Genomic DNA, 13,757 nt, shown 5'->3' on the forward strand with positions numbered 1-13,757 from the left:
AAGTCCTGCCCCCATAATGATTGCGTGGATCAAGATCTTCTGAGAAAGGTGTTCCCGTACCCCATGGAAAGAGCAGCTCTAGCTCAGAAATGCCAAAGCAGTAAACCTGTGGCTGGGAAGGGTAGTCAGATTGAGTCTGCTTTACTGGGGACACCCCTGTGTCCAACACATTACAGATGCGGAAACTGAGGCACGGAGCCATCACTTGTTTGATGTCCTTCATCAGGCCATCAGCAACTTGGGGGCATACCCTGCATGACACTGTGCCCCAAGCCCCACCAGCAGCTATAGTCTGCTGAGCACTTTGCTTTGGCTGCCTCCTGTCCACCTGGATGCTGTGCTGAGCATGAGGGTGAGGGGTTGATTTGAAACCCCCTGAGGTTCTCAGGCTGGCTTTTACCCACCGGAAGGGTAAGGAAAGCTGAAGGCTTTGCCGTTCTCTTTAACCAAGGCAATGTCTCCTCTGCCTTTGTCCTCACAGTGGCTGTGTCATTGGACCGGCGTTTCATTTCGATGTATCGTCCCTCTGCTTCGGTGAAGTCTCCTTTGGTGAGTGTGCCCTGGGCTTGGGCTGCAGGGTGAGAGGTCTGAGCCTTCCCCAAATGGAGCACTTGGCCAGAACGGCATTGTCACTTGTGTTCCTCCATAGCCACCTTCAGCGTGTCGAAACCAGGAGTGCCAGCTGCTAGGCAGTGTTTTGCCATCATGAGATCGAAGAGAACCAGATAGAATGGCACAGAGCCAATTGAATGGTTCAAATAGAACCTAAGGAGTAGAAAGTCAGTGTTCTCTGGTGTCCCTCACAGTCCGTCCAGTCCCAATCTCCCAGTCCTTGGCAACAGAATGACTGTGAAAGTCCTTGTTGTCCCAGGACAACTGGAGAAGGGAGTTGAAGGCAAGTTGTATCTGCCCTGGGTGAATTTTGCTGTTGTGAGGCAAGGGCACCATTTACCCACCTGACCATTAGCATGAGAAATTAATGAGTGCTGTGAGGCCAACTCGTTGTCAGCTCGCAGGTAACATGCCCAAGCAGTAGCTCTGCATCGGGCACCCATGTCTTCAGACATGGACTCCTTCTCCATCCCCACCAAAAGCCCAGCTCTGCTGACAGAGTTGGTGGCTGCGCACCCAGAGCATCTCCACTGAGATGCAGATTCTGGTTCTCCATCTCAGTCTCGCAAAGGACTTCTCACTGAGATGGTCTGAAGTTTAAATGTGAACTCAGCCCCCCAGATCAGCTGTGATTGTGTCAGCGGCTTCCATTATGGAAAGCAAGTACCAAAGCTGAAGCGATGTCAGCCTTTGTGGGGTAATGAAAGCCAGTGTGCAGCATGGCTGTGTCCCCCCACTCCTTCGGGAGGGTGAGACAGAGGTCCTGCTTGTTCTTGAGCAAGCATCAGGTTTGCCTCCAGTGGAGTGGGCTGTGAGTTGTCACGGGCTCAGTCTTGGCTGTCCCAGACCAGGAGATGCATCGAGGTTCCTATCTGGAGGAGGTGCTTTAGAGTGCTCCGCATCATGCTGTGGCTCCCAATTTCATCCTTCCTTTCTTTTCCTGGATCATCTCTTTGATGACAAGCTACTGCTTTTACCTCTTGAAAACTGTGGGAGAGTTTGTGGGGTTCACAGGGACTTTTCTGGGTTGACTTTCCAGAGTGAATGCTCTGGATGCAGCGTCATCATTGAGAAGGAATTTGTGCTGGTCTGGGGGAGGTGAGAGCTCCTCACAGTTAGGGAGAGACACTTGTGGCGTTCAGCAGCACACGGAGTGGGCATTTCTGTGTTACAAGGGTAAAAGGGAACTTAATTGACGACGACTTCCCCACAGAGCTTCTCAATTAGCTGTAATTGCCACTGAAAGGAGGCAAACTCCAAGTGCAGTTTTATCACAGCAGGATGTCCACACCAGGAGTCAGGGGATAACAAACTCCTGTTGTGTCCTTTTCCCAGGCTTTCCTCGCACCCTTTGCTGCCGCCTCACTAACACTTCCTCGGTGCCCTTCACCTTCAACCTTCGCATTCCTGGGGACGGCTCGGGAGCACCCAGCGTGACCAGTTTTGCTCAGGTGTCAGACAGCACTGGTCCGTCGTGGAGAAAGCGAGCCCGAGGTGCCAACAAGCCAGCTGAATTTACCATCAGGCCCTTCACAGGGACCGTCTGCTCCAAGGGACACTTGGATATCCAGGTATGGGAAGAGTCCAGCCCTGCGTGCTTCAGAGGTGGAGCCGGAGCTTCAGTGATGCTGAGGGGGCTTTAGCACTGCTGGCTCTCAGCGTCATGCGAGTAAGAGGTGGGCGCTAGTGTTGGGCTCTACATCTGCCTTGGCAGCCACAAGGTGTATTCAGTAATTCAGATATTGTCCAAAGACTTCTGTTACTGCCAGAGACTGTGGTCTACACATGAACCAGCAGAAGAATTAAGGCAAACATCATAGAATCCTAGCCTGTTTTGGGTTGGAAGGGACCTTACAGCTCATCCAGTTCCAAGACCCTGCCATGGGCAGGGACACCGTCCAGCAGCCGAGGTTGTTCCAAGCCACATCCAAACTGGCCTTGAACACCGCCAGGGATGGGGCAGCCACAGCTTCTCTGGGCAGCCTGTGCCAGGGTCTCAGCACCCGCACAGGGAAAGAACTTCTTCCTGATATCTCATCTTCTAATATCTACTAAATCCTCCCTTTCCTTACTGTGGAACAAGATCTGGAGGGCACTGCATATGGACAATGGGTTTTGGGAGTGATGAAGTATTTGATGCTCTTGTCTTCCAGGTCACCCTGTGCTCCAACACCGTGAAGAGATACAAGCTGGCCCTGGTGGTAGATGTGGATGGTGTTGGCAGAGAGGTGTCATCACTGCCCATCAGAGCCAGGTACCAGCGCTTCCCTTGCAGCCCATCTTCTTTCCCTGTGCATGTGCCACAAGCAAGTGGTGCTACCTTGCATAGAGCTGGCTGGCTCCAGCTCCAAACGAGGAGCATTGCTCAGTGAGCTAGTTCTGCCCAGCTAGACAGGAGAACAGCAGTGCATGGAAAGCAGTCCATGATGAGCAGCACGTGTGCTCAGCCACAGGCACGGCCCAGAGCCTTTTCCTACAGGGAACTGTGATTATATTCCTTATTGGCCTGCTCTGGGGGCTTGAGATGTAATGTTTTCAAAGGGCCGCCTCTGCTCCTTCCTACAAGTGTTGGACTTGTGCTGGGTTGTGACCAGAATCCAACACTGGTTTGGGCCACAGCGAGCAGCTGCTGCAAGCTGTTGTCTGTCTCAGTTAAGGAGGGGGCGTGCAGATGGGCAAGGGGCTTAGGGCAGGACCGGTGAGGGAAAAGTAAAGGCGAGATCTTATGAAAGACAAAGCAGTCCTTGGTGTGGAAGGTGAGCTCAGGTTTTTCTGCTTCCCTCTGGCTCTGTTGAGCACTGATGTTAAGCTCAGAGTTAAGCTAAAAGCTGTTCTTGCTTCAGCCAGATTCAGGCCTGTCGTGCTGCGGTGGGTGTCAGTTCAGTGAGAAGAGGGATGCAGTTCACGGGTGCTGTTCCCTCTCCCAGGCAGAGTTGTGCAGTCAGTGCCTGGGCTGCAGTTGTGTAGAACAAGTGCAAATGGGAGCAGCTGGTGTGTGGACCCGTGGGGGAAGGACCAAGGCAGCCACAGGGCCCGGGAGAGGGTTATGACTCACGGTGCAGGGCAGGTGGTGGCCTGTACCGTGCGTTGCTGGGGTAAAGGGCTGGATTTCAGGCTGGGACACAGCGGTGTTTTCCCTGAGACACTGGAGTCTGGTGTTCCTGGAGCCTTGGCGAGCGCTGCTCCTCGGTGGGAAAGCTCCCTCAGAGCTCATACCTTGCTGGGACCTTTGGGAGGGTCCTTGCAAGCCTCCTGGGGCAAAGGAGGGGCAAAGCTGATCTGGGACAGGGCACCGTGCTCTGCCTGGGCACTGAGCAGCTTTTGTGATGCTGAGTCTCAGGGTCTGCCCCTCTTTTGCAAGAGGTTGTTGAGTAAAAAGAAATTAAAGGCTATTTGTCACTGTAGGGGTATTAAATGTCTATTTGACAGTGACGGATGGGTCACGCTCCATTTGGTGCTCATTGAGAAGTAAACAAGTAAGCAACACCGTCTCAGAACCTAATTCCTCTTGCGCATCTCTCTGCCTAGATGTGTAATTCCCCCGCTGCGAGTGCTTCACCCTGCTGTGACGTTTGGACGATGCTCTCTCAAAGTCCCTTATCAGCAGATGCTGACGCTTGTGAACGACAGCAACCTTCCAGGCTGCTACTGGGCTCTTCCTCAGGTTTGGCCTCGCATCCGCCTCTTGCCTCCAGTGTCACCAAGGGGTTTGTTAGGGAAAAAACAGGTTTGGTTAAGATGTTGCTGGTTTGTATTCAACCCTAAAGGTTTGCTGGGAACAGGAACCTACCTGAATGTCAACTTCAGGAAGCAGCTTAAACTCTTCATTCAGGAAGCAGATTATATTCTAGTCTTCGGGATGCTTTCAATGCAGGAGAACTTGTAGGGCTGTTAAAAGCTGGTGCAGGGAGGCAGCCAGCATGGGATGGGGGGTTGTGGAGGCAGCAGCTTTTGAACCTCCTCAGGATGCTGAACCCGTACAAGTCTTGCATCTTGAGTTGTGCCTTTTGGCTTTCTCCTAGGGGTTTTTAGACGTGTGTGTGAGTTGCCGTTGTGATAGACGTTAAAGAGTTGAAAGTTTCCTCAAAGGTCACTCTGAAGTCGTGTTTGATTCTGTCGCTTACAGGAGAACAAGGATGCTGCTGCTGTGTGGTACTCCAGCCCTGAGCCCCGTGGGATTATCCAGCCTCACAGCTCAGTGGAGATCCCGTTCACACTGGAAGTCCAGGTGACGGGAAAGCAGGACACCGTTGCTCGTGTTGCGGTGTTTGGGAGTGAAGAATCCCCACTGGTGAGTGCTGGGGCAGACGCGTGCCTTTGTGCCTCTCGTCTTGGTGGGGTGTAAAGCGCACAGGAGTTCTTCCAGGGAAAATGATCTGTGGCTGTTGTCTACAAGGAAAGGGGATTCATGGCATAAGCAACACTAATGCCTGGAGAAGAGGGAGGCTGGTATCCGCTTAGGTGGTGTGCCTGGCACTTCCATGTGTCAGTATGGAAGTGTCTGACACAGCATTTATTTACGGGTATGTGAGACAGGATAACAAGCCTAATCTGAAACCCAGAGCAGTCCCTGGCTCTTGTACTCTGCTGTGTTTGTTACAGCTGAACTGGAACTGCTGCTTCATTAGAACTTGTGTTGAGGAGCAGGCAGGGATACCCTGAACCCTGCTACAGCGAGCGCTGTCTTGGAAATGGTGCCGAAGGGATGTTCTCTCCAGAGCTGGAATGCAGCTTTGTCCATCATGTCAGGTCCATCATGTGTGAGCAGCATCCATCCGTCAGATCTCCTGGCCAAAAGCCCCACCGAGGACACCAGAGTCTCCACACCGCTTGCATCTGGAGCAGAGAGTCTCTGGTTGTCCACCAAGCTTGGAAGTGGATGAGGCAAAGCCTTCCTGGGCTGAAGCCTGCTAAAAGAAGTTGTTTGCAACAGCAGCAATGACAACAGAATGTAGACAAGGGGATGGTGTCTGTAGTCTCCTGGCTTCATGTGGCTGAAACTGAGAACAAATCCAGCTAATGAAACTTGAAAATGATACTGACTTTTGAAGCAGCGGTTTGAAAATGTCTTGTCAGATCTTGGAGCATGAAAGAGGATATCAGAGGATTGCTGGGAACCTTAAGCTTTCCGCAACGGAAAATAAGGCTGACATTTTGAAAGTGCTTGTAGGGATTTAAACTTTTGTTAACGTGAAGGGAAATGCTGCTACTAAACCCCCTGGATGCCGCCAAGTATCTCCACTCCACCCTGTTGTGGATATGCGTGTAAACCAGTCAACAGGAAGGCCAGGCAGTGCTGGTGGTCTGAAGTTTGACCACAGTTGCTCTTATGAGCACCTTCTATTTATATAGAAGGAACATTCCCCTTGAAGAGGAAAGTTTCTCCCCACTAGAATAACCAGTTGTTTAACTGTGAGCTGCTTTTTAACTACTGGTTTCTTGCACAGCTTTTACCCTTGGGCAAACAGTTTGTAGTTTCAAAGTTCACCTTAACTTAATCCTTTTGATGTGGAGGTGAACATGTCAATCTTTTGCCCAAAGGGTGAGCATTTCAGCTGGAGGATCGTGGCTGTCCCTAAAGACGCGACACATGGGACTGAGTGACCCTGTGCCCCGTCAGTCCATCCTCAAGGCGCTGCTCTTGTGCTCGGCTGCTGCTCGCAGCCAGCAAATGCTGGTCAAAACCTGGCTGGGTGTTGCCTGCACAGATGGGAGTTTCTGGGTGTTAATTTTCTCTAGGTCTGCCTTATGGCTTGAGTGCAGCTTCAGGAGTTCCCCGGTAGCTGACTCCTCCAGAGCTTTCTGGGCCAGCAGAACAGCCGCTGTCCTGTTACGCATCCTGTGCTGGTGGCAAATCCTAATGTATGGATCATCTGGTGCAAACCCGAGCTCAGGGGAGTGGCTGCCGTATATTGCAGAAAGCAAGATATTACAGCATCTGAGGCTGGTTTGGGTTGGAAGGGACCTCAAAGCTCATCCAGTTCAAACTCCCTGCCACGGGCAGGGACGCTTTCCACTAAACCTGGTAGCTCCAAGCCACATCCAAGCTGGCCTTGAACAGTGCCAGGGATGGGGCAGCCATAGTTCCTCTGGGCAGCCTGTGCCGGCCATAGCTCTTCTGGGCAACCTGTGCCAGAGCCTCACCACCCCTCACAGGGAAGAACTTCTTCCCAGGATCCCATCTTGATCTCCCCCCTGCCAAGTGAGAGCCATTCTTCCTTGTTCTGTCCCCACAGGCCCTTACCCAAAGCCCCTCTCCAGGTTTCTTGTTGGCCCCTTTAGGCACTAGAAGCTGCTTTAAGGTCTCCCCAGAGCCTTCTCTTCTTCAGGCTCTACGAGCCTGGTTAAGCTTTGGGGTGTTTGGAGCTGGGGAAATCCAGCCAGACTGGATAAATTCTCATTGGTTTTAGTGATGTGAGAAGGGGGTTTAGCAAAAGGATCCACATTCCTCCTCCACTAGTCTGTGCCACTTCTGCAGGAACAAACTTCTGGGTCTCAGGCTGTCAACAGAAAAAAATAGTGCGCAATGATGCCATTAATAATTAATGTCTCAATGCAATAACTAACTAATACCAGGAATGCAGACAAGCACAAATGAGAGGCAACTAACTCGCATGGTCTCTGCTCTGAAGAGCTTTGCTTCCAGCCTGTGCTGGTTTTCACAGGAGAAGCTTTGGGAAGGTTGAAGACGTTCCTGTGCAGTGTGGCTGTGCAGCCGCAGCTATCAGAGATGGTGGTTTATGGCATGATGGAGCAGTACAAGGAGCAGATGTAGGCACAGGGTAGAGGAGGGAGAGCTGACAGCATGGAGGAGGTGTGAAAAGCATGCATGGGAGATGAGGGTTCTGTGTCCCCTCATAATGGGATCTTGTGGCTTTCAGATCCGCAGGGACCACTCCAGGTGCCACCTTTGCTCCAGCCTTCCTGTTTCAGCCTCACAACACCGACAGCTTCAAAGAGTCAGAACTGCCCCAGCCTACGAGCAACCTTAGAGCTGTCCAGTCATTCTAAACTCTCCGTGTTGTTTTTTCTCTCTCCTGCCTGGCTCCTGGAGCAGACAATCCATTTATTGAGCACTGGAGAAGGACCGGTTGTCCACGTGCACCCAAGTGAGATAAATTTTGGCAGCATCCAAGTTCTGCAAGATGCTTCCCGAAGCCTCCACCTGTCCAATCAGTCCGTCATCCCTGCATCCTTCTCGGCAAAGATGGTAAGTGTCGCTGGGGCTGTTTGCCAGTGCAAGTGACTGGCCCATAGCAGCCTGTGACTGGATTATTTATTTCTATGCGACATTTCCACATCACTGTCTGAGAGAGAAGGCAAGCTGTTCCATCCCAGTGCAGCAAGAGGAGCCTGGCTCTGGGGGCAGTTGTCGCTGGGGCACCCGTCAGTAAAACAGAGTTTGCAGAGCTGTTTGAGCAGAAAGGAGTTCATTTCTGCAAGTTCTCCCTTTTATTTTGTGGAGGGCGTTTAGCTGTGAGAGTCTGTTTTTTGGAACTGAGAGGTCTGTCCTCAAGGTGCTTACAGTGAAGTGGGTTTCGCAGCTCCTGGGGGTCAAACCAGCTGTGTTGTTGCCCAGAAGTAGACTTGTAAGGGCTGCGTACCTACAGAGCCTGTGGGCTCCGTAACATTGTAGAGCATGTGGCTGCAGACAGAGGCTGTTTAATTCCTGGAGGCCGCATGGTGGAAAAGGCTGCGGAGCAGAAGGAGGTTGTGGGATCCTCTGACAGGGGCTGATGCGGCCAGGAAGGGCTCATGTGCTGGGGCTGGGGGGTGCTCCCCACCAGAGGGGAGTCTGTGAGGGGCTTCAGAGGAGGTTTGTTCTTCTGCAGGCTGGGTTGTTGAAGTTCTGGAGCTGCTTCACGCAGGTGTGTCGCTGGGGACTTGGTTGTGTCTGCGCATGAAGCATCCAGCAGTGCGTGAGAGCACGGGCTCAGCCCCCTGGGCAAGGAGGAGGGGGCTGAATTTCTCTCCTGCTGCTTTTCCCGCTGTTTTGGGGGTTAAATAGAACCTCGAAGCAGGAGATTCCCAGGGCAGGTTTCTTTGTCTGCACCATACAAATCTGCTTTCCATCTCTGCAAAGAGCAAGCACCCCAGTGCCCTCAGCAGCTGCCTCCTTCAGTGCCCTTTCTAACTTGCTGGTAACCAAAGCAATTGTTAACTCTGCTCGTCAGGGGAAACCAAAGATGTCCTATTGTGCTGTGCCTATTGGCAACTGAATTACAGAGGATTAGAAGTCTTCAAGGCAGCTGTGTTTCTAGAAGCAAGCTGAGAGCTTTTCCCAAAGGAATAGCAGGAGGAGTCTGGTTATTAAACGTTGTGGTTGGCAGCAGCTGGCCAAGCCATACCCATGTCCTGGAGAGCTGTGATGTGCAGAGTGGTGTCCCTGGTCTCCCCAGCGTGTCAGGGCTGGCAGATGCGATCATGGAGGGGTGAGCTGTGGACAGGGAACACAAATGGAGAAAAGCTCTGCCCCTTGATTCCGTAAAACATCCCCTTGATGGTGCTCGGGCAGAGGCTAAACCACAGTGGTCCTCATGCTTGTGCTGAGGAGCCAGGGGGAGGCTGGTTGGTGGTGGGAGCATGTAGCCAGCCTCAGGCTCTGATCTCCACTTCCTGCAGGGCTCAGGGTGCTTTTGGGCTGTTTCCTGCCACTGGCTGTTTGTGTGGATAAGGAGCAGCTTTGAAATGAAGAAGAGAGGTTCCTCCCCACCGGGAATGATGAACCACCTGGGAGAAGGCTCTGCACCCAGCTGGTGCAGGAGGGGGTTTATTTCCCCTTCATGAGCAGCCCTACGAGGGCAATGGGTCAGCCTGACAAGGTGGGAATGGTGTTGTTAGAGCTACGGCTTTTGCTAGAGCTGTGGCTTGATCAAACGCAGCTGCATTTGTAATGTGGAGTTCTGCTTCCTCTGTCACTTGTGCAAGGCCAGAGTGACCAGATCACTTCAATGAATCATCTGTAAGAAGCTTCAAGAGAACTGATTGTGGTGTCTCCGCAGTCATCCCTCAGGGCAGCTATCTGCCCCTTCCTCCCTCTCTCCTTCCCTCCCTCCCTCCCTCCTGCCCTCCATCCATCAAATGCACACTGGTGTCCATTGTAACCAAATTGTGGAAGCTTTTATTCATGATGGACGTCTGTGCTGGGATAAGATTCTGATTGTCGTGGTGAACTTCTGAAGTGACGGATCCCAACCCTTAGTGGTTACTCAGGAGCTCTGACGTCCAATAGTACAAGAAGCTCCTGCAGGGTCAGAAATAGCTACTGTCTTTGTGTATCCAGTGCATACAGCTATGGCATCGTTTTCCGGTGCACTCAAGGATAAGCAAGTAGCAGAGATGTTGCCCGAGGTTGGGTATTTGTCTTGAAAGTGGGGGGATTTTGTAGCGTGGCTCCAAGAGGTTTCTTGTCTCTGGGACACAGGCTGGATTGGGTGCAGGCAGAAGCTGACCTAGAAACCCGAGAGAATGTGTCTGGGCAGAGCCCTGTGGCCCTGGCAGGTGTCCTGTTCAGCACTGCACTGTGCTGCCCCTTTGCGCCAGAGCAGATGCTGAGTGAAAGAATGAGGAGAGGATGCAAATCCTCCTCCCCTGGCATGGGCTGTTGGCCTGGCCGGGCCCAGCAGGGCTCTGCTGGGTCACCCCAGGGAGTTGAAGGTCCGGCTCCGTCGAGACCGCCATCCTCATTCCTCAGAAATAGTTTCTGGGGTACAATTTTCTGCCCGGCTTGTTGCCAAGCTTTGATAAATGAGCTTTGTCAGGGAGCAGCCTCGCAGATTCACCTTTGGAGCAGAGCGCTCAGGGCTCCTTTCCAAGCGAGCTGCCCTGTGTCAGCATGAATCAGAGAGGTTGTACATGAATGTCAGTGGAGTCTTCACACCCACTGGCTTGGTGTGAACGTGTTGGCTGGGCAGCCCTTGGCTGGTGGCAGCCAGGTCCGTGGTTTCCATCCTAAATGAGTGTTTGGTTGTCTTCCAGGCTGGCGAAAACTCGTGCTGGAGTATTGGACCCAGTCAGGGAGTGATCCCTGCCATGGCCGAGGTGTCTCTGGCTGTGACTGCAAACTTGGATGCCATGGAGCAATTCAAGGACGAGGTGGTGCTGTTCATTGAGAACAGTCGTTCCTACGTCATCCCTGTCCAGGCTGTTGGCGTTGGCACCACGATTGTCATTGAGAAACCCTTTGGCCCGGAGCTCAACCTGGGGCCCTGCTTCAGGTAGGGAATCTCTCGGCTCCTGCTTCCCCATGGGCTCAGCAAGGAGGAGGTCTGCTGCAGTCCCTCAAGCTTCTTGAGTGCTCAAGGTCCTGGCTCTGCTTCCCTGAAGCCACAGGGATTCCTTTAGAAACATTTTCTGGCCATTGGAAAGTCGTTAGGTGCTCTGAAAAGCCACCAAGCTGGAGACCAGTTGCTAAATTGTTGCTGAGTTGTCTTTAGTCATAATCCATTTATTTCCTCACTTTATCAAACAAAGATTTGGAGGAAAGGAGCAGGTCCTGGAAGCCTCCATCTGGGAAATGCTGCCTTACAAGTATAAACGTGTTTGTCTTTGCAGTGATGTTGCTCGCTTTCCCATTCCCTCTGGAGTATCATCTCCCAGCAGCAGCAAGCCTGGGCAGTAGCTTGTTAGCAGCTCCTCGACTGAATGAATGGTGCCGGTTTATTTCCCCTGTGCCCGGGAGCCCTGGAGGAGCAGCAGAATTTCTTTGCCCTGTGTCACCCCCCAGTTGGCTCCTTTACCCCACTCCGTGCCCGGTTGCTCTTTATTAGACATGGTGGCGCTTTCCTGGTTTCTCCTGCCTGCTTCCCAAGGCACGGGCAAGCGAGGCTGGATACAGGACCAGGTCTGGAAGGGAGAGGAAGTGTGGAAGTCTGCTGAGGTGGAGTGGGATAAATGAAGAGTCTTAATTGAAATTGCTGAGCTGGAAGGAGAAGATTCACTGGTCCCAATGTGTGTGTCTGAAACCAGGCATGTTCTTAAAGACAGGAGGAAAAAGTGCTGTTTGCCTTGTGGTGGAGACCTCCTCAGACAAGAAGAACAGTCTTCTTGGGGTGCCTCTTCCTTTCTCTGGCTGCAAAGAGGGTCCGTGGTGCTGCGATACCTGAATTCTTGGGGTAGAGAGAGCAGGTTAATCCTACCTCACGTACTTGGGATAGATTTGGAGAGGTAAAATACGCACCCACGAGCCACCCCTATAAGCAGGGACATTGCAGGGAGGTTGGTGCTTGTCCAGAGTTTGCTGTGCTCAGTGCAGCCACAAGCTGGCTGCACAATGGAGGAGACAGTGTCCATGTGATTCATGTAGCTGTCTTCTGCCCCCCTTTATGTGTTTGCCTGCGGGCTCAGTTTGGAGCTGCTGCCATTGCTGTCTGCTGCAGAGCTGCCACCAAAGGGTGGCAGGCTGGGGGCGATGAGAGTTGGATGCTCCCTAAGGGATGCCTCAGGGGCATGAACGACAGCTCCCAGGGGGAAGGTGGAATGGCAGCGAGGCTGTTCCTCCACCCACTTGCATCTAGGGCAGGCTGTTCATGAAGCTCGTCCTTGCTGGGTGCAAGCAGAGCAGCTGCTGGATGGTGACAACCCTAGGGGCAACCAAGGTCTGTCTTTTGGTGAAGCTTTGCGCTCGGTCAGCCTTCTTGGAGGTGGTTTTGTTGCCGAGTGTGCAGTCAGGTCGTGCCCTCAGGGTGCTGAAGCTGGGTGACCGCTGGCAAATAGCAGCTCCCCTGCCAATTTGTGTCTCTGCTTCTCCTCTAGCCTGGATCCCTGCTGTTACCGCTTCAAGATGACAAACAAAGGACGACGCACCCATCTGCTGTATTGGAGCACAGAAGGTGGCACCACACTTCAGCGGCGCAATCATCTCCCTCCCATCAGTAACACCAAGGGCAAGGTTTCCTCCTGCAGCCCCGTGTTTACGCTTCAGCCGCTGAAGGCAGAGCTGATGCCCGGCCAGGCAGCGGAGATAGTGCTGGAAGGCTCCTGCAGCACCCCCCAGGTGAGCTCCCTCCCATCGGGGCATTTCTGCAGCCCCTTGACATTTGCCTGAGGAAATGAGCAAGTGCTTTTGAGAACCTGGTTTCCTGTCACAAGTTACCATGGCAGCACCAGTTGCTTTCCGTGCTCGCCACCATCAGTTGCTGAGGCTTTCTGAGTTCCATGGCTACCGTAAAGCCAACTTGGTGGTAGCAAAACATGGCCGGAAGGATCTGTCGCCCCAGGCTCTGTCCAGCCTGGCCTTGAACACTGCCAGGGATGGAGGATTCACCACTGCTTTGGCAACCTGTGCCAGTGCCTCACCATCCTGACATTAAAGAACCTCTTCCTTCTTTCTAACCTGAACTTCCCCTCTTTGAGTTTAAATCCATTAGCCCTTGTCCTGTTGCTGCAGTCCTTGAAGAAGAGTCCCTGTCCGGCGTCCTTGTAGGCCCCCTTCAGATAGTGGAAGGCTGCTCTGAGGTCTCCACGCAGTTTCTCTTCTCCAGGCTGAACAGCCCCAGTTTTCTCAGCTGGCCTTAAAGTTACAGGGAGAGTGGGAGCCCAGGCAGAAAGTAACTAAAGAAATGGCAAGTTGTCTGTGTGGGGAAGCAGCGAGTGAAACAAAGCACCCAGGAAGGTAGGGAGCGTCTGGGAGCAGCACTGATTTTCCTCTGTAGACAAACACGGGCCGGGAGCTTGTCTGGCACGGAGAGCGGGACGAGAGAAATGAACCCGGTGTGCCAGCTGTAATGATCCGAATGACGTTTGTCCACATGGGAAACTGTTCCAGGGATCATCAGAACTGACAGCTTGACTTGGCGTCAGTATTTCCATCACCGCTCGCCCCAGTCCCTCAGCCAGCCCCAGTGTCCCGAGGGCAGGCAGGTCTTGCAGCACCCTTGGGTGGCAGCTCAGAGGGGCAGATTTCAGCAGGATCACTGAGTGTTCTCCTCCCTGGACCCTTCTTTCTGGGGGAAATCCAGCTCTGCAGAGGAGCTGCCATCTGAGCCCGGTGTGCATTCCGTGGCTCCAGGAGCACTGGGCACAAGTGTTTAAGTGAATGAGGAGTAAATCTGCATTAAGCTCCTGCTGCTACTAGAGTTTGAGAGGTGTTTTAAAGGATTGCCTCGGTGGTAGCTTGAGGAAGACTTGATTTCTCAGCTGGTTGG

The 13,757-nt window shown here is 52.8% G+C and overlaps 1 long non-coding RNA gene across 1 annotated transcript; it reads left to right on the top strand.

Moving 5' to 3' along the window:
* The first annotated feature begins 4,816 nt into the window (after positions 1-4,816).
* On the top strand, positions 4,817-12,559 carry LOC308232681. Its single transcript, XR_013958860.1, has 3 exons — positions 4,817-4,903; positions 7,670-7,822; positions 12,367-12,559. It is a non-coding gene; the product is annotated as an uncharacterized lncRNA (long non-coding RNA).
* Positions 12,560-13,757: the final 1,198 nt, after the last annotated feature.

This window comes from Psittacula echo, assembly GCF_963264785.1.
Source record: "Psittacula echo genome assembly, contig: SCAFFOLD_74, whole genome shotgun sequence".
Lineage (NCBI taxonomy): Eukaryota > Metazoa > Chordata > Aves > Psittaciformes > Psittacidae > Psittacula > Psittacula echo.